Source organism: Diorhabda carinulata, chromosome 3 (genome assembly GCF_026250575.1).
Source record: "Diorhabda carinulata isolate Delta chromosome 3, icDioCari1.1, whole genome shotgun sequence".
Taxonomy (NCBI): Eukaryota; Metazoa; Arthropoda; class Insecta; order Coleoptera; family Chrysomelidae; genus Diorhabda; species Diorhabda carinulata.
The window spans coordinates 29799640-29820792 of NC_079462.1; the positions used below are offsets into that span (position 1 = coordinate 29799640).

General features: G+C 32.9%; 1 protein-coding gene across 5 annotated transcripts in view; it reads left to right on the top strand.

The window, feature by feature from the left end:
• The window catches only part of LOC130891242 (5-hydroxytryptamine receptor 1-like), a 309855-nt gene that overhangs the window by 276914 nt on the left and 11788 nt on the right, over window positions 1–21153 (top strand). The gene's annotated exons all lie outside the window — the stretch shown is intronic.

A 21153-nucleotide genomic window follows, 5' to 3' on the forward strand; every position in this document is an offset into this window, starting at 1 on the left:
TTTGAATTTTTTAATGTAGCACATTTCAATTTGTTTCATCGAGTAAATTTATCTCGAGAGACGAACCTTTTAGCTCGACTTTGATGCAAAACACTTGTTCATTAGGGCCTTACATAAAAACACACTTAATCCAATTATTTAAATGTAAAAACACACTGAAACTAATTGTTAAAGAGTAAAAACTCACTCAAACTAATCATTGATATGTGAAAACGTGAAAACACTATTTGTTAAATTTTAACACTCAATAAAACGTTGGCTCACTATTAAAAGTCCAACACAGAAGCATGAAATCTAAACCGGAGAATAAGAGAGATACTAAAAACAAAACTAACTTGCGAAAAATAAGATGACTGAGTGCACTAAATCCGCTAGCCCACATCGACAGATTATACTTTCCCAGATAAGAAGGATAATTAAAGAAAATGTCGTAGCAATCCCATCGGAACACAACATAACACAACAAGAAGCAGAGAAGTTACTTAAATTTAAGAACCTGCACATGGAAATACAAAGAATGTAGAATCTCAAAACGAAAGTAATACCTATCAACATAGGAACAACTGGGCTAATATCCAATGTCATTTCCACCATTATCAAAGAAGTCCCAGGAAAACACTCCCTTCTCCAAATGTAGAAAGCAGTAATTCCGAGCTCAGTGTGCACTAGGTATTATAAGACAAAGCACAAGCACTAAGTAGAAATAAAAAATTGAAGATGATGACCGATCGGGAAGGACAGTTTCTGTGTCAGTCCCCGAAAATATCAATGCAGTTCATGACATGATTCTATCAGACCGTCGAATTGGGCTAAAACGAATATCTGAAGCACTGGATATTTCGTACGAACGCGTTCATCATATAGTTCACGTCAATTTGGACATGAGAAAAATTGCTGCAAAATACTTCCCCAAATGTTTGAATGTTGAACAAAAGCGTGCAAGTGTAGAAACATCGTGTTCGATCTGTGCTCGATTTAAAAACAGAAACAAAGCAACAATCGATGGAATGGCGACACTCTGGTTCTCCAAGACCTAAGAAGTTTCGTGTCCAAAAATTTGCTGGAAAAGTTCTTACTTCAGTTTTTTGGGATTTCCATGGTATAATCATGATTGATTTTTTGGTTGAGGTTAGAACAATAACTGGAGATTACTATTCGACATTACTGACCACTCTACGGGAAAATATTAAAGAGAAAAAACGCGGAAAGCTATCCAAAGGTGTTTTGTTTTTACAGGACAACGCCCCTGCACACAAATCTCATGTTGATATGCAAAAAACTCGTGATTTAGGGTTTTAATTACTAGAACACCCCTCTTATGCACCAGATTTGCCTCCGTCCGACTATCATCTCTTTCCTCAACTGAAAAAAAGTTTAAAAGGTCGTAAATTTTCTTCCAACGAGGAGGTAACATTTTTTTTGAAAGGTCTAGAGACGTTGCAGGCTCGCTGTAATAAATGTATCCAATTAAGAGGAGAATATGTTGAGTATTAAAATATTTTGACATTAAAATTTTGTTTGGTTCTATAATAGGCTAAGAATTTCTCGTATATAAACAGAATTATTCTGTAAAGAATTGCTAATAAATTTTCTAGCACGATCAAAGCTAATTCTACTCATTTAATTGACGTATTAATATAAAAGAATGTTCAAAATTGATTTTTATATGTTGTTATTTCAACTCAAGAATTGTTTGATGTTACTGTCAATAATATAATAATTATAAAAACACGAAATATTATTCAATCATATTCTTATCAAACAATTATCACAAAATATCTAAATGGAATTCGAAAAGCCTATAATTGAGTTTTTTATAGAATTTTTTATCAATTTGAATTTATATCTCGTGACTGATCTGCTTTGGGTTATAGTTTGGATTCTATTTCATCAGAAAAGTTTTGTATCACAATGTTTTCCGATATAAAAGTTGTATTTTCCATGTCATGCCTTACTGACAGTCCAATTTCCCGAATTACCGAATTTTATCTCTCAACTTTCCAAAGTTACATGGGAAATTATTTTTGAATTATCTTATTTACATAAATAGATATTTGGAATCTACCAGAAAGTCCAGAATTATACGAAAGTTGATCTAATGATATCTATCAATTATATAAAAACATAAACAATTTATTATGTCATTCAATGAAATCGCTTGAATATAAATGATTTTATTTACTACTATTACTTTCGAATTTTAAGAATTAAAGATAAAAAAGATTGTTTTTACTGTATACGAGTATGTAATAGGAATTTAGTAAAAAACAGTAGCATACTTTTTTAATATGTCGTCGGATTCCTCACGACATCACAACTGGTCAGTATACTGACCATCTTCATTTTATTCCTTCAATCTCATTTGCGAAAATCACGAACCAATCAACTGCTCCACTACAGACGCAAAACACGACTCATTATTTGACTTATATCGAGATACGGTCATCTCCGACGCTATCTCCATGCTGTAGGCATCACGGACGATCCAAAATCCTGCTGGTGCTAGAAGAAACTGTAGTATACGTCATCGATGAGTGCCTAGCACTTACACAGCCTTACACATCTGCCGTTATAAGGTGCAATTCAAAGCTGCTGATTAGCTTATTAAAGGTCATAGAACTCTGGTAGATGTAAGAGGTCACGACGGGTCTATAATAATGCACAACGATCCCTGATAGTCCAACAACTTGTGTTTGTTAACACAAATTTGATTATGCGGAATTTATCCGTTTTTTGAACTTCTCAGTACGGCTTAATATTTTATTTTTAGGTACTTCTAGGTATTTCAGCAAGATAGGAAAACCGAAGCAGAGAGTAACAGGCATGGAGCCTGAAAACTTCAAAAATAGGGAGAAACCCTATGACAAAGAAAGATTGAGAAAAAGCCAAGAGACCACAATAAGACGACTAGAAGAAGAAAACAGGAGAAAAGAAGAGGAAAACAAGTTGATATTGAATTGATGATGAAGACAATGGGAAAACAAATTAAAACGTATGAAGCTCAAGTGACAAATCTTGAAGAGATGATTATTAATAGAGATAAGCATAATAACAATTTAGAAGAAGAAATTGAAATCCATAAGTATAGAATTAAGTCCTTAATGGACATAAATCAAAAACTGGAAGCCAAAATCGAATCATTGGACAAAAAAATACAAAAGATGGAAAGAAATCCAGCTACAGTAGAAGTAGATGAAATGAAATCTCAACCCAGAGTGAACGAATAAATACAAAATGAAGACAGCCCCATGGAAGGAGAATATATAGAAGTGACAAATAAGAAAAAAAGGACGAAACCAGAGAGACAATCTTCAAAGGAAGAAGATACATCATTGGACAAACAAGTCCAAGAAGAATTAGAAAAGATAATATGAGAAGAGCAAAGAAAACAGACAAAACTGGAGAGAAGGCCACCTCCGATAATACTAAACTCTCCACTCGTGTGGACAGCATTTCGTAAGCAGCTAGTGCAAAGGAAAATCGTACCTACTCAACGAAGAAAAAGAGAGGAAGCTAGTCATAAAAGGACTGGCTGTGAACACCCCCATGTCAGAAGTAGAGGAAGAACTGAGGGAACATGGATTGAGACCAAAAAAAGTATGGCAACTGACGTACACAAATAAACGAGGACAACACCCGAAAATTACTACCTATATACATGGTAGTAATCGAGCCCGCAGAGGAACAAACATACAAGAAGCTGATATACTTATGCCACACAAAAATAACTGTGGTAGAACAAAAAAGGCATGACGGACCTGTACAATGTTACAGATGCCAGGAATTTCACCACGCAAAGCACGTGCAACATGGACGTGCACTGCGTGAGATGCGCGGGAGGGCACAGAGCGGCAGAATGCACATTAAACAGGACAGATAAACCAAATTGTAGGAAGTAAGGTAAAGTAAAACGGAGGACCAGGCTCATTAGATTAAGTTAGGTTAGTAAAAAATTTTCAAAAAACACAAAAAAAACACAAAAACAAAAAAAAACATAGAAAAAAACAAAAAAACACCACCGAAACAACCCACAAGAGTAACACCCGACACGGTAACTCCGCATTTCATACGCAGGTGCAGAGTTATACATCGGGAACAGCTATAGAGAAGGCGAAGTACCACTCAGATTAGATCTTTTCTTGCCGAAGAAGGTTGAAAGAGGTTTATCCGAGGCAGCGAAACACACACACACATTAAGACGTCCAGAACAAGAAGCCAAGAGTATATAGCCAACAGGCTAATCTCTTAACAAAAAGATAAGACATCCCAGAATCTCCCATAGAACTCAGGGGAGAGAAAGGAGTCTACGCGCGAAACTGCGACGCGAATGAGGATGAGGACCTGTAGAAAAGACAGGGGGTGCTGGAATGTCCTTCTTCGCACCCACTCGTGGATTTATCCGGGAGTGGATACTTAGAGGGAGGGGATTTATCACGCACACTGTACATGCAACTATTTCTTAGAATCCTTTTTGGTTCTTTGCTTATCCGAGAGTAGGATGGACTAGTTACCATGCGTGCTTCCTCATGTTTTTCACGGTTAGTGCTTCTTTTGACTATAAAACACTGTTCGTGTTAGTAAAAAAAGCGCGGCAGCAGCGGGAGGCCGACTGACATAACATCATATTATGTTCACAAATCACTCCATTGCTATATCCAATTCCATAATTCCTTTTTCAGTATGACAACACAGGTCCAAATTTTGCTGTGGCTATATCATTTACAGAATTAATATCGCGTTCAATTTGCACTAGTCTCCACAGAATCTGGAACGAAACATTCCTCTATGTTAAAGATGTTTGATACGAGGTACTTCAAGTAAACACCGATCACCTTTTCATTGAATATATTAGCGTTTATTGGAACAATAAATGATCATAAAGCTCGACAAATGAAATTCTTATTTCCAATTTTTTTGTAAGTTCTATTTACTCAACATTCGAATTTAATAATGACAGTACGTGATTCATACCTACTTTAAAAGTAATTACAGTATCTATTCTTACTATCTGATTCCATTCTGTGCCAAATGAAAATTTAAATATTTCCGACCAAGTTTGCTGCATTATTTTCTCATCTAAATCCATCTTAATAGAAATCTTAGCGGCTCCTACCGAACAGGGAATTTTTCAAGGAGTCTAAAGGTAATTTATTCCGATATTATTGTTTTCCAATAGAAAGAGTTTTACTGTTTCTAAGGCATGCTGTCTGAACGAGATATGAGAATTTTATTCGAAAACATGGAAAATCGTGAATTTATGTTTTATGATAATGTATACAGCAAACGATATTTTTTAGGGATCGTCAATTTGAAATGTTGAAATAGCAAAGTAATGCTGTAAGAATCGCGAGAAGAATAAATAGAAATGGATAATACTCCAAATTATGAATGAGAATACTATCAGACTTTCATTCTAGTAGCTCTGAAACAGCTTTGAGTTCGTGACAGAGAATAATTTTCTTTTAACAAGCATGTGATTCAAATTCATATGAAGGACATGATAAGTGAATGGTAAATCAAATTAATGAATATGTTATAGTTTATATTCTTACAATTAACTCAATATATACTTTTCACATATATCACATACAGGGTATACTAATAATAATGTACCATTCAAATGTGATATGGTACTAAATGGTACTGACATGAACATCTGGTTGCAACAGTGTAGCATTACCAGCCATACTGTGAATGAAACAAACGATTTATTGAAGCATTTGTTTCCTAATCATTGTTTCCATTTGAAATCTATTTCTAAATAACTGAATTACTAACAATTCCATAGCTACGCAATAGAATATCATGCCATGCACCCTTTCACATTAAACCGTCCACTTATTGGAACATAATTTGTATGATAAACGAAAATTGGTTTACTAAATTTCATAGTACTAACCAAATTCCTTCTATATCAAAAAAATATTCAAGTATTTGTCATAGAAATAAAAAATAAGTTTCACTTTCAAATCAAGTCCCTTTGAAGGTAATATCAGTATACCAAAAGGTATATCAAAAGGCAAATCAGAGATGTTTTCATTATAAAATTCATCTATCTTTTGACTTTGTTTTCTCCTTGAAGAAAGATGGAGTATTGTGGACGAACTAATTGAGAGTACACACTAATAGTAAATATACCCACATCTTGGAATATATTTGGAAACTCATTGGAAAAATTTTTGGTTAAATCAAGAATGAATAAATTATGACCATGTGGAAAAGCCTAGTTAGGCCATTTAAATTACTGACGTTCTCTAGCGTTAATTACAGCTCCAAATCTATTTCCTATTAACTTATAATATATGTACTTTTTAACATAAAAAAAAATAATTTTGGCAAAAATTTTCCTCAAAATGCTATTCCAAAAGCGCCATGTCACGACAACAGAATCAAAATGAAATAGAAATCAACCCAAGAGCTCAAAATGAACTATTGATCTCTTGATGCGATACTGAGAATACTCAGTATTTAGAGCTGATCTGTTAATCCCACTCCTTTCAGAAAGTGTAAATTATGGAATGACTTCAACTGCCAAAGATGTTCATCTTTCTTTCATACGCTCTTAGATATGATACTCTGAAGTTTCGCAGCCTCTCACACTTCGAGTGTGACTAGAGGTTTCGTCCTCTACATAGAAGAATCTACACTTTGCATCCTCTGCTAAACTTAATGTCTCAATACACACAAAACTAGTATTTGTAAATGGTTCTTTCTTAGTTGAATATATTTTATAGATCTTTGGTTATAGCTTAACGGGGGTATCTTTCATCCCCCGTGCTTCCTTTTTCAGAGTTTTTCCTATTGTCCTATAGCCGATTCAAGGGAAGCGTTCAGGTCCTACAAAGTCTGGTTGCTATTTCATCTTCAGCCACTCCAGTGCGTCTCAGAATTCCTTGGAGGCTATCTAATTACTACGCTTATTTAACTGGTCCAAGCATTTTCAAGCCAGATTAGATCTTATAATATTGAAGCTGTACTGGCTACTTGGCGATCAGAAGGGAATATAATTTCCTATTTGCAATAATTTAGTTCCAAGTTTAACTGGATACATTCTTCCATTACTCATAATTTTAGAGTGTTGGGCTCTGGACCCGTACACTCCTATTCCAGTTTTGTTTTAGGAGTTTGAAATAATTTTTGTCACAAAGCTAAGCTTTCTCAGTAATTCATCCTGAGGCATGTCCCGTATTTGATCACTTTATGAGGTAGGTTTTGAATTATTCCCATATACTCTTCTAAGCATTCCAATTATTATATGGAGGAAGGAAAAATTCAAAATCTCTTCTAGTACAATCATATACATCACATGACACGACCGTATGTAGGCTAGTCTATATAACATCGAGAGACTGATTCTCGTGTTTCTATCAGAGCTCTTGTGGCTTCACTAGTTATTTTCTTTTTACGTTCATTCCTGAGAAATTTACTCTATAAGCTGAGTCCTCGATATTTCTCCACTTTTTTCCACCTAATACCTTGGCCATCAAAATGGATGATATTCATATCAATCGTTTATTTCCCAATTTGCCATATATCTTATGGAAATTGCTACAGATCTATCATAATTTTGAATATCTTGATCATGCAAAAATGAAATCCAATCACAAGCAGGGGTTGCTGTTATCGAAAACTCTTCCATGATTTTTTCTTGATGAGATGGTCGACAATAAATAAAATAAGCGATGATTCTACATACAGTTTGTATATCTATTCGAAATTGATTAAACCGAGTGCCATTTAATGCACTTATTGTCCAATTGCACCACATGGTTAGGTTAGGTTTCAATTTGATTATTTAAACGCCAAAAAGTACCTGAAATTATCATTGAAATTACGAAATAATTGGAGAACTAAATATTTCCAATATTTAATATATTTAAATTTCTAATGGACGCCTCTGCTTAGTTATGACTAGCATAAACATAAAAGGTTACATTAAACAGCCAGAATCGTAAAACTTTGATTAGCAAATGACATAAAAAAGCTATTAAATATTAAATCCACTACCTTGCTGGATACAATGCATTAGGAGACAATAAATTTACTAATATGGTACAATAAAATTCGTTGCAGTCGTAATAGCTGAAAAAATTTGAAATATGGAACTTTGGAAGACATACAATGAATATTGAAATATTTGTATTATATTAAACGAATTGTGGGATACATGTGGTTTTATACACGTGCACTAACTCGGCCTAAAGTGATCAGAGTAACTTTTCTGAGCACATTTAAGCAAGTGTCATCAGGCGCGTTCACGTCGCGGGGGTCGGCCCAGCTTTCTAGCTGGTGGCTGTGTTCTGTCGAGGACCCAGTATTGCTTTACCCGTGCCCAGAGTTACGGGCGAAGACCACACCGGTGAGGGAGGCGTATGTTCTTTACATCCTTTTTTGTTCACAGGTAGCTAATTTGATTATGATTTATCAAATTGGTCTGTATTAATAAACAGAAATGTTGTATAGAGAAAATTATCTATTCTCTTGTTTAATTCAAATTTGAGTTTTGAAGTGAATGGTTCTTTGTAGATAAAAAATTTTTGGTACTTGTTTAAAAGTGGGGGTCCATCCTGCTTTTGGTCATAAAAAATCGAAAAATGAATACTTTCAATAATGTCTTTTATTTTATCGGCGTATTCAAGATTAAAATGATAAACCAAAACCGAGAACCCTAATTTCCCCGATTTTTTTTATTCAGCTTCATATAAAAGTAAAAAAGTGTTTGTCTACTTATGATAAACAAAATATTAACCAATTTTCTTAACAATGTTGAAAATTAGTTCACGTAATTATCAATTCAACTTGTTCATAATTCATAATATAATGTATAATAGTTGAACGTACACTAAATGCAATTTCGCAATTCATTAATGCCGTTTCATTATTTTTCTCGAATTTATGAGCTGAACATCTATTTTCCATGAATATTGATATTTGTCCCATATAAATAACTTGATAACTTACTTCGCATTCGAAATTCTCAAAAATAAAGAAATTTCTTGTACGGTTGAAAATTATTTTCAATATTCATAAAGCAAACGACATATTTATTCTCAATTTCAAATAATATTTTGTTGAACGGCCAATATTGAATCGACGCGATACATCAAGCAATATTTTCATAAGAAACAATCGATATCCATCGGAATAGAGTAAAAATAAGTATTTAATGAAAAGTATATAAAAAGATGTGAAGTAGAAAGATTGTAGAAAAAATGTTGATTCAATTGAATGTGCGTCAATATCCTTTCTTACATATCAAGTGCTCTCAATTTTTATATATACCGAAGAGAAAAAAATGTCGACTGCTATAATGGAGCAATAATAAACTATTAAAGGAACGGGATCTTCTCCGGATATTACCGAATTCTTTGGATCTCTCTTAAAACTTATGAAATACGTGGTTTCAAAAACGTTCACCAATAAAATATCTAAAGAAAACTTCTGAAAACAGCTTATAGATTCTTCTCCACAACTAGGAATTTTTCATATAACAGGAAGGATATTATTTTCAAGTTTTAATTAAAAAAGCGCTGTCAAAATATAAAGCTATTAATTCTCTTGAAATAATTTTTATGTTAATGTCGGTATTATTTTTTCCATTTCTTCGTTTGTTTGAGTTAGTACCACGTGTAGCTTTTTTCCAAGCTTCACATTGAATATTTGTCTGAATGTTTCGTTTCTGATATGATCTAATCGGATCTCACTCTCAATTTTCAGGAGGAGGATCATTTCCGTAGTTTGTATCTTTTTCCTATGTCTTTCGGTCGTTCTCCAGGTTTCAGAGCCAAATGTTCTAGATTTCTCCTTTTACTTCGGTGGGTATTTCGTTGTTTCAAATATTTGTTTATCATGTTAAATAGATTTCCTGCGTCAACATCAAAATTATAATCATACTAGACTGGAGATCATATCTGAGTGATAATGTTTAAATTCCACAGAAACTTTTTCTACCGTGAAATCTTTCAATAGTAATAAAAAATTAGTCCAAGAGCAACAATGTATCAGACGAGTGTATCATCAAAATGTTGAATGAAATATTGAATTAAATTGGTGCGATTTTCACAGCTTTTGCTGTCTACCCTTTTTCAATAGTTTTCTTTATCTATTTCTATTCTCCCAGTCGCCATTTTCTGATTCTCTCCTCCTCATTGCTTCATTGACATTATATGGGCAAGATTTTCAGCATCTTCCTCGTTTCCTTTTACCCATGAACTCAAATAGTTAATTCTTTCCATTCATTTCATATATTCTGATCTTCTTACGTGGCCATACAGTAAGAATCGCTTTTTCTCAATTATTCTGACTCATGTTTATTTGTATAATCTACACAAATAATACATTTCCTCCGTTATATTTTCAATCGTTTTATTTTCAGCACCGTATGCTCTTATACTTTGAACTTTTATACTGTACATCCTCTGTTTTCTTTCTTCTAAAAAAAATGTATTCCATTGTATAAAGTTTTATTGTTTAATGTATCCTCGTGGTCGTCAGTCTATTTTTAATTTATTCTTCCTTTTTTGCATCCTTTGTAATTATGAATCCTAAATTTCTTTAATTAATTTAATTTCCAATTTTTCATCTATTCTGCTTGGGATTCCCTAGTACTACTTCCTATGTTTATACAAGTTTCCGATACAGAAAAAGCTCAAATTATTCTTCTTTTCTCGAACTCTTCATGTTTCTTAGAATATCAGTTTCAATTTCCACTTCCCTCATATCCATTTTCCACACTCTCTTTGTTTTTTTGCTGTTCCAAAAGATTTTCAACAAAAATCACTTCCTTAGGTATATACGGCATGTTTTACGAAAGGCGTATAGAAAATTCTCGGGGAGACAGTAGGAGGACCAAAAGAAAACAATTATCGACTATGAATTACCTGATAATACAGTGATATTAACATCATCGACTGGAGACTCTTCCTTAGGACGTGGTGCTTGACCTCAATGAATATAACCATCCATAAACACAATTCTCCAAATTAATAATGATTGCTGAAAACAACAAGAGAAGTTCCAGCAAATAATAAATTTATTCATGAAAGTAATAAATATCGCAATAACTGCATATATACAAAAGATCAGATCAAATAAATTGAAAACAACTCAGCCCTGTATAAATTGGAGATTAGATTTGCTGGAGATGATTTCGTTGATGGTGTAATGGTGCACCGACTAGATCCTTGATTACAGCTTCATTGCAGTTTGGCTGTTATAGAACTGCGAATAAAATGAAATAAGAGGAAACGAATAGGTAGAACAAATCTACATCAAAAGGAGCTCATGCTCTAATATACGCAAAAACTAAATTCTGTTTTATTCTTTTCCTAAATAAATAGAAAATATGAATATACAAATATGAATTTGCTTAAAATATTATTCAAGGTAACTATGAAAGATAAAACAAAAGTTACTAGTCAGCCACTGTTGCCAAGGATATAAAAACAGAGAGAGAGAGATGAGACAGTCGCCATATCGTTGAGAAGATGGAGGATTGAGGAGACTGTAAAGTATGAACAAATTTCGTGTCTTAATTTAGATATTGAACATACTTTTCTGTATATTTTACGTCGTTACGTACTTCCTATTGACATCACTCTGTATATGAATATTTTGCTAATTCATGTATAAGAGCCTAGTATTCGTCAGAGAGTATGAAACTTAATTACGAACGCTCCTGTCACGTTAGTCCAATTATAAAGCAATAAGTGTGGAAACCTTTTACAGTTCTTTTGAACTTTGTAATAAACTTTTTGTGAAAGCTAATTGAGCTCTTTCACCTGAAGGATGTGAAGTTTAATGCGGAAATATTTTTTAAACTCCTACTAATTTATGATTTGAGAATTCGCTCAAAAGAGAGGAACAAAATTAGCTTGCGTACTAAATATTTATATACATATCCTAGCAACACATCTGTTTTCGAAAAATCTTCAATATATGAATATATAAAGTAATAATAGTTATTTATCCAACAAGTGAGTAAAGTAATACTTTATTTCACCAGTAGGAGCCTTCGGCTCGTGCGACAATTCTTACAAGTGGAAAAAAAATTTTATTATTATTTTATTCACAACTTCCATACAGTAGACTTAAAAAAATTCGACAAAGCTTTCTTATTTTGTAATAGTAACATCAAGAATACAACTCCATTATTAATTTGGAGTGAAGAAGAAGTTATATTATTACTATTGGTACTTGAATTGCCAACATTTGATTCAAAGAAATAACATCGTCTATAGTTGTGTTAGTACTTATTGAATTGTTGATAGGATCGTGAACTTGCTTGAAGTCGAACTAGTTGTTCCCTTTAAAATTTTCACTGCTGAATCCGTTTTGTTTTTTTTAAGTCGTTTACGTAACCCTCCGCAACTGTGTTGGATTTCCACCCATCGTGCTTCTTTAGTTAAATTATATCACCACCGGAATCCACTAACAAAGACGCCGAAGATCGTCGAAATGTATGCCCAGTGTTTTTTTTTTTTGGATTCGGTAAATTCAAATATGTTACGATAAGCGAATTTTTGAAAAGATATTGATGCCTACAACTTGGGTTTTGCATTTTCCATTTCTATACTGCAAAAAAAATGATCTGTTTTGACATTTGTGGGTTGTTGGTCTTTATATTTCTTATAAATGCTTACCATGTTTAATATATTGTCAGAGTCAGAGTTTTTGTATCAGGTATTGTGATAATAAAAACATTTCCTATATTATCAATATCTTTACACTTCATTTTATATAATTCCTCCCTTCACTGAGCTCTTGCAATTCCGAATATTGAAGCAACCTGAAAGATGTTACAAATAATAACTAAGCTTACATTAAAATTTTTTGCTGTCTTGCCTTATTTATATATGAGATGATGATTGTCTGGAGCTTGCAACAGAAATTTATTAATTTCTTGGGGAGCAAATTCAATTTTACTCGTTAACTGCAACTCAGGCTTAACAATTTTCAAGCAGAACGAGTGAAAATCTCCTAGGAAACGCAATAAATGTCAAATAACGATGGAAATTGTATTCTTTCTCTAGTAACGCTTTTTCATCTATTGAAAACTCTATCAATACATTAAAGAAAATCTTTGTATAAATAAAACAGTATTGAAATACTCATATGTTTGACGTATAGCTCGGATCCATTTCTCTCAGTCCCTTGCCTTGCCCTTACGAGCTCTCTATAACGTTCATTCTTGTCATGGTAACCGTGAAAGATGAAGCTTCTGTTTAATTTGTCACACCAGGTGCGGATTACGCTCTGTGTTTCGTTTTTTGTGTTTAAATAACGTTCCTACTGTTGATATTTAGTCTCAACTGTATAGGTGTATGCGGAAAAGACAATAAGTGTGTGACAAGTGCGCAAATGGTGCAGAAAGTTCATAGATGTACGTTCAGACGTCCATGATAAACAACGTGATTGCGAAAGTGGAAAAAGCAATGCAGAAAGATCGAAGGGTGACCATTTGAGACCTCAGCGATATCATTTTTAATGTTAGCAACAGTTTAAGATACCCCTTATGATATATCAAGGTTTGTGCAAGGTGAGACCCGAAAGTGCTAGCGGATAACAACAAACGGCAACGTGTGGAAACGGTCCGTAAATTTCTTCCTGTCTACGAAATCAATGGTGTGAATGTTTTGGACACTGTTTTATCTGGGGTTGAGAACTGGGCCTACTACCTGATACCAGAAATAAAACAACAATTCTGTCATTGGAATGCTCGTCGAAGCCGAAAAGGCTTAAACAAATTTTGTCTGTTGGTAAACTGATGGTGAGTGTTTTGTGGGACAGGAAAAGGTTGTTATTCTACGAATTCCTGCCTATTGGCAAAACAATTAATGCGAGTCGTTACTGTTAGAAGTGTTAGATGTTGAAGAATCTTCGGCGCGCAATTTAAAACAAGATGAACGACTTGCTCACTAACGGAGTGCGTCTCTATGAGAACAATGCGTTTCCGCATACCGTCCGTGTCACAACTGATCTCATCAACACATTTGAATGGAATGCTGTCTCAAACCATCCTTACACTCCAGTGATTCCTATCACTTATCAAAATTTTAAAAACATTTGGTTGCGACGCGTTTCATAACCGACGAACAGCTGAAAGTAGAAATCCTCTTCGCGGCACGTCGGCAGACTTCTAGGACTCAGGCATAAAGAAGATGCATTCAAAAACCCATTGATCTGAATTAGAGGAAAGTCCAAGCTTCCGAAACATGTATTACTTAATGACAATAAACAAGTTTTTCTTGCTGAAAAATCATTGAGAACCTTATTTTATCGACAAACCTCTCATATGTAATTACAAATTATGTTACTAGATTTTAAATTAAGCGAAAATAATTATCAGAAAAAGTTGAGAGCTAAAAAGTACGTAAACTCTATAGCTTCTAGTAAGTAAAAGATAATCCCATTGGAACCGTATGAATTCATTCACTTGAACAAAAATCCCAACTAGAATCCTTCAGGCGCTCGACTACAAGCGGTTTCATGGAACGGACAGCTAAGAGAGAGTGTAATTATATACGACACACAGTCTGTTACTCTGTCAACTGTGGAATAAGAACATTTATACCACAATTAAGTCCTTTTAATGAATTACAGCTTCCACAAATATCCCTTTTATTATTATAATAGTTGTCAGTACTGTTCCATTCCTATTTCTGAAGTAGGTAAAAAGGTAAATAAAAGTACAAGCGTGTAAGAATTTTTTTTCTTATCAATTAATTGAGTATATACCCTAGAAATCTCTTTAAAATATTACTAATAATATATGAAAACATTGATGTTACTAGGGAATAATTTGGAATCACAAAATTACTAGACTAAGTAATCGCAAAATTTATATATTAGAAAGTATACTCAGTAATAACTTATCCAACAAAGAACATTTTGTAAAAAGATATAAATATCCTTCCAGCGATATACCTATAACTACACGGTCTTTACTGAAAACACAGGTTTACATCACCACTACACCAACACGTTATCATCTTCAGAGACCGAAGGAAAGTTTACTTTCAGTCTCTGAAGACGATAACTTGGTTATCGAAACGCGCGCTAGACAGTGTAATTGTGTGTGTTGATGTAGTGGTGGTGTAAACAGTGTATTCAGTATGAATATCCCCAACGGTTCCAGAAAATTATACGGTCTTTAGTGTAAAAATAATATTTATTTACAACCTTATATGCAATGTTTTCATTACTAACGTTATTGAAGGTTAGAAAGTGTCATGTTACATACCTCTACATACTATTTTCAAAGTTTATTCTTCTCATAGCCATATATGAGATTACAACTATCAAATAAAATTATTTACAGCCATACGGATTGTCCCAAAATTAAACATCCAATTATTGGATCGGAACAAAATATATTTGATCCCATTCTTGAATTTCACACTGAAAATCAGGTTAATGTAAGTAAGTTTTTATGTTCCGTTATTCGCGTACAAGTTTATTCGCAATTAATCCATCCAATTTAAAATAGTGACTAAAGATACTTTAATCTATCAATCAATCATTGTTTTCATATTATTGGAAGTAAATACACAATATTCTCACGTGACTCTATGAAAAAAGCAACTAAAGTCAGCTATGGGAATCTATGTGGCCAACTGCATCCTTCATATCTATCTTTAAATTTTCTATTTCGATAATTTCTCACAGGGAATTGGTTCGCCACTTAACTGAAGCCACAACTTTGCTTTGATATTTGAGATCCCAAAACCGATCTGTGGAGCACAATTTCAGTACTTTTGCTTTATTAAAATGGTCATTGAAAAATAGCTGAGGAAAAAGCTTATTTATAGTATCATAATAGTGATCTAGACTATCACTAGATCTTTATTGTAAAATTCTTCATCTGCAATTAAATTCAAAGCCAATCCTTTGGTAAAATTTATCATCCTATAAATACTGATGCAGCTGAATATGATATGCATGCAATCATCATATTTTTTATTTCGTATTATCGACACAACTTGTAGCAGGAAATATTGCTAGCATCGTTTAAAATCTCATCTTATGCAGAGGGTTTCGTTCAGAATATTTTTGTGTACTAACCCTGTTTCCATGGCATTAGACCATGGTTGGAATTATGTTAGAATTATGCTTTCTTCAATAGAATAACCATATGACTTGATCAAACATTACTGATGAGAAAAGTCAAAATTTGATGTTGATATAAAGCTGGAATGGTCATTTAATGCATTGAAATATACACTGTATACTGTATCACATTCCGAATAATGAAGTAACTTGAGTTTGGCCAAAGTGACCTTCGATATTTGTGAAATAATGAAACACAAATATCATGATTTATAGTTCAAGGTATCCTAAATCGCTGATGAAAACTTTATTTGTCCAAATTAGATCATCGAGATTAAACTTCCAAGTTAACTCTTCATTTCCGCATAAATTGAATATGCATAACTTGAATACATAAAATCTCATCCAAACTTGAACTCAGTTTCCATGTGAAATCAAAAATTGTGATAAAATAAAGAGCATTCAATTCAAAAAATCATATTTATGATTTCTTTCACTACTTTTGGAGCTATCTGTACAACTGGTAATAATTTTAGATATTAGCCGTAATTGCTGTTTATATAGCTATAAAAGAAAACTTTGAGAAATATCATTACATACTAGAGACAGTATAAATACAATTTGAGTACCCTATACACCCAGTTCTATTCAATGAGATCATTCAATTTCTAGCTCAACAAAATAGCCAAAATCCATCACTTCTGGCTTTCACAATAACAATTCGCGAACTGATTTATTGTCCCAACACTTCTTCATATCCAAAATGGATCCGGCTTTGTTTGATTAAACGATCATCGTCTTCTTCAGAACTAGCCCTCGTTTATCACTACATAGTTTCAATTTTTCTTTCATGCAAGGTTATAAAATAGAGTAAAAGTTTGATTTATTTTTAAACACTCAATTGAAACATCTGTATCTGTTAAAGTTATAGCGAACGTGGAAGACATATAGCAAACAACTTTCCTATATGCGAATTTTCAGATAATTTGCGATGTACTACACTTTTTGATATGCTGTTTATGTCTGCTTACTCCGATGTTCTTATCCGAAGATAATCCAGTGCCGCTTGATAGATTGTCTATCCCAATTCTACAGTCGTCAGCTTATGTAGTCCACCACCGCTATGTTCATTTTAGCAGTTGGTACGTCCTCACATAAAATTTACTCCCTAAGATTTTATTATTGTTAACAAAAGTACAGACCAAAGATAGAATCCAGTTCAAGTTTTATATTGATTGTATGAAATACTACAAATAAAAATATAGTATCAGATAAAGATGAGCAATTCTTTCAATTTTCACGAATTCACTGTTGATTACTACTAAACAAATAACAAACAACGTAAGGTCTTCATACTATTGATATTATGCAAAAAATCGCATGCTACCTCTAGAACTAGGTCTCTACTGAAGAATTATACAGAATTGTTTGAGTTCGAGTTGATTAGAGTAAAGTAGGAAGTATAAAGAAAAATGAAAACTATCAAGGATTATTCTTTGTTAAATTACTTAGATCTTTCTCTACAAAAAAAACTTTTGATTTAATGAACTTGTTGTTTAGATGGAACTTGGAAGACCATCATACTACAATTAATATCAATATTATATTCGGTTTTTATCGCGTGTCAAGTCTTTTGAGTAGTATCGTACCTTGATTAAATTATTTATCCTATATTTTGTACATTTTACTAAAATTAATGAAAAATAATCAAAATGCTGCTCAAGAAGAAAGGGGACATTATGTTACTCTACTAAAATTGGGTATATGAACCTTCGTGCTTCACTTTAATGCTGTTAAAACCATTTTTTTGTAATCCAATTATCGGTGAGCGAAAGCTCGTAAAATACCTCAAGACTGTAGCATATTGGGCAGTAGATTCTCAAACTTTCAACCTCGCGATTATATATTGAGTTATAAAAACATTATTTCAGTATTAATTTGTCATAAATGTGATTGAAAATTCTGGTATAGTGTAAGTAACTATCAACGATATAGCAGAAAGATAATTAAACTTGAGATATAATTCGACTGAAATTACAGCGTCTCCTTATTAAACTCATTACACAAATTCAAGTCCATTTCAACTATTTTTTTTTGAGTAATCTCATATCAGTAATTCCAAAAATGAGGCTCATTTTTATCTCCAATATGTCCACGATCAATAAATATTTAACTATTCCATTAAAAATTTGTGATAAATTTGTAGCTTGGACTTGAAACCTACTGATTTCATACAAAAGATGAGGGTCGTCTTCAGCTAAACTAATAGAGAAATGAAACAGCTGTGGCTATTTTACCCTCTAAGGGTCGCTGTAGAGTTAACCGGATTTGAAATGTGTGATAGTTAATCGGTTAGAAATAATTAGATAATAACTTTCAAAGATTACGTATCCCTCTTTATTTATTTGGACCTATCCTAATTTCACTTTTTAATTGCATCGTAGGAACTTAGGCTAATATTTGAAAGGTTTCCAATAATACTAAACCACAAAACAATAACAGAAGTTTTATTTTCTTCTAATAGTGTGCATAATCTTGACTAAAAAACGACAGATTTTCATCGTTACATTAGGAGAAATTTGACCTTTAGAAAAACATATACAAAGTCAATTCTTCTGTATAAAGATTCATGAAGAGAGTGCAGGGGAATTTGCATTGTATACAGATGAAATTTATACAGCTGTTCATACACATTTTCCAATTTCATTTCGTCGTTAAGATTTGAATGGGCGTTTTGTGAGTGTTAATATGGAAAGTGAATCGCATCTAATAGCTATATGAATTTGTTTATTCAATTTTTGTTGGTGTCTAGTATCATTCCAATTACATTCTTGTAGAATATGTTTGATGGACAATATTTTCCACGAGTATTTCAGGACGTATATCGAACGGCAATGTTAAACGACAATTCTTAAAGATTAAAATGTACCAATTCATTTAATCTATTCTATCCAATATTGAAATTACTCATACAATAACATAAAATTTTAATTAATTATAAATATAGATTCGTCTTAATATTAAGAACGCCAATGGTTTTTAGCGAAGTTTTCATTGGACAGATGGAATGGAGAAGAAAAATGAGAGTTTTCATGAAATTAGATTGACGGTCAGTAATTGAAAAAAGATATTATTCAGTTAGAAAAAATAACTTTAAAAGTTTGATGAAGGTTTTTGATTTATAAAACCTGATTATTCCATTTATAGAAACTTGAAGACGAAATTTTGATGAATTTATATAATGTTGTTTTCAGAATTTAATCTCAGTTATTAGATTTGATCCATTCCATTTAACTGATTAATCAAAAAATGATAAATAAACTTGAGTTTTTAGTCCTCATTCTTCTACCATTTCTGTTGATTGTTGATTATGACTATGATATATTTCTTCAGCTGCAAGTTAGTTTGGGATATTTTCTTTCAGTGGTTTTTGCACATCTCACTGAATGTGCCTTCTAGATAAGTTTCTATCCAAACACTCCTGAACGCATTTATTTATTGCTAGGAACTCTACCTGAAAAATCGTGAGGGATTTTCCAGGTGGTATCAACAGTATTTTGGTCCAAACATGCTCAATGCTGCTCCTCATGCTAGCTTAGAGCCTAGAGCGAAATATCTTTATTAATTAACTATCACTTAGGCTGGATTATCTATGTCTATAGTTCATCGGTTTCACACTCCTTTCTTGCTTTATCAATTCTAAAATTCTTAAGTGACCTGTGAGATTTCCTGGCTTTAATTTTCTGTCTAGTTTAGCCTGTAGGCGCCGCTGCATGCCTATTTTTTCACTATATAGTTAAAGGATGCCTTTTTATTTGTTTGTAATAATGTATTGAACCATTTCGTGAACGAATGAAGTTTGGTAGATTATATGCTAAAAGTTATTCGTAAAGCTCATAAGATTATATATCTTCACTTTCTTCACCTTGCAGTATAACACCTAGAGCATCACAGTACCTCTAAAGTTCGTTGTTTGGCAAATATTTCAAATTACTTATGTTCAGAGAGAATAAATAGATGCAGAAATGCTGGAAAACAGTTAAACGTATCATTTTAAACGATACGTAGGCTCAGAAACAATTCAACACTAGTAGTAAAAGTGAATGAAATTGAAAACTTAAAAACTTATTTTTTATTATGTAGACCACAATTACTAATTATAATCTTTGTGAGCGAGTCAACAAGTCTCAAACAAAGATCAGAGAATTCTCAATTTCTCAGAAGAGTCTCACTTAGTCGATTCACAAGCGCAAAATTTACATAAGCAAGAAACTATGGGTGTGGGGAGAAAAAAATCCTTACGAATTGTTTGTGTTAATTATTTAACCATTTGCATTTTACTCTATGAAAAAATAGTTGCTTCCCAGCCTTCAGAATTTGAAACGGAATCTATCGTTCCATATTTAGCCAAAAACGTTCAATTGACCTCAGTTGAGGCATGTTAGGAACATTCCTAGACTTCTCTGAATATTAAACCCCGCAAAAGCATCCGTTTTGTATAATGAGCAGTTGCCATATCTGGCTAAAACACAAAATTTCCTTCACGATACTTTTTCTGCATTAATATAGATCTAACATACTATTTTTCATATATTTTGGCGGCTTCAGAGTTTCCAGGACAAATGTATGTTGAAGAACGACTACGAGAAGATATCGTCCAACATACCAACACTTTCGAATTGAATTTTTTGTGTCTTGAAATACACTTCTCAATTTACTCCCTCGCCTTTCTAAGTCTTATCATTCTGCGTTTCACTTCTGTTAAAAGTAAAACATAAAATTCGTTGATAATGATTTCCAAACCTTTGGCTGGCGAAAAATCGTTGTCACTGAGACTTCCAAGTTTTGATTTATGCTCAATTTGTTGCTTCTCAGAATATTTGGATGCCGATTTTCTCGATTTTTGAACTACATTTTGTTCCTTGATAGTGTTGCTTAGATATTTCTTATCGATTTCCAGTTTTCCGTATGTTGTGTGGCTATTTCCATTCTTACAAAGTGATTAATCGTATTTCGATTTCTTCGGATCTTGATTTTGTTCATAAAACTTGGCGATTACGAGTATTTCACGCCCCTCTTTTTCTTTTAGATTTTCTAAATCTGAAA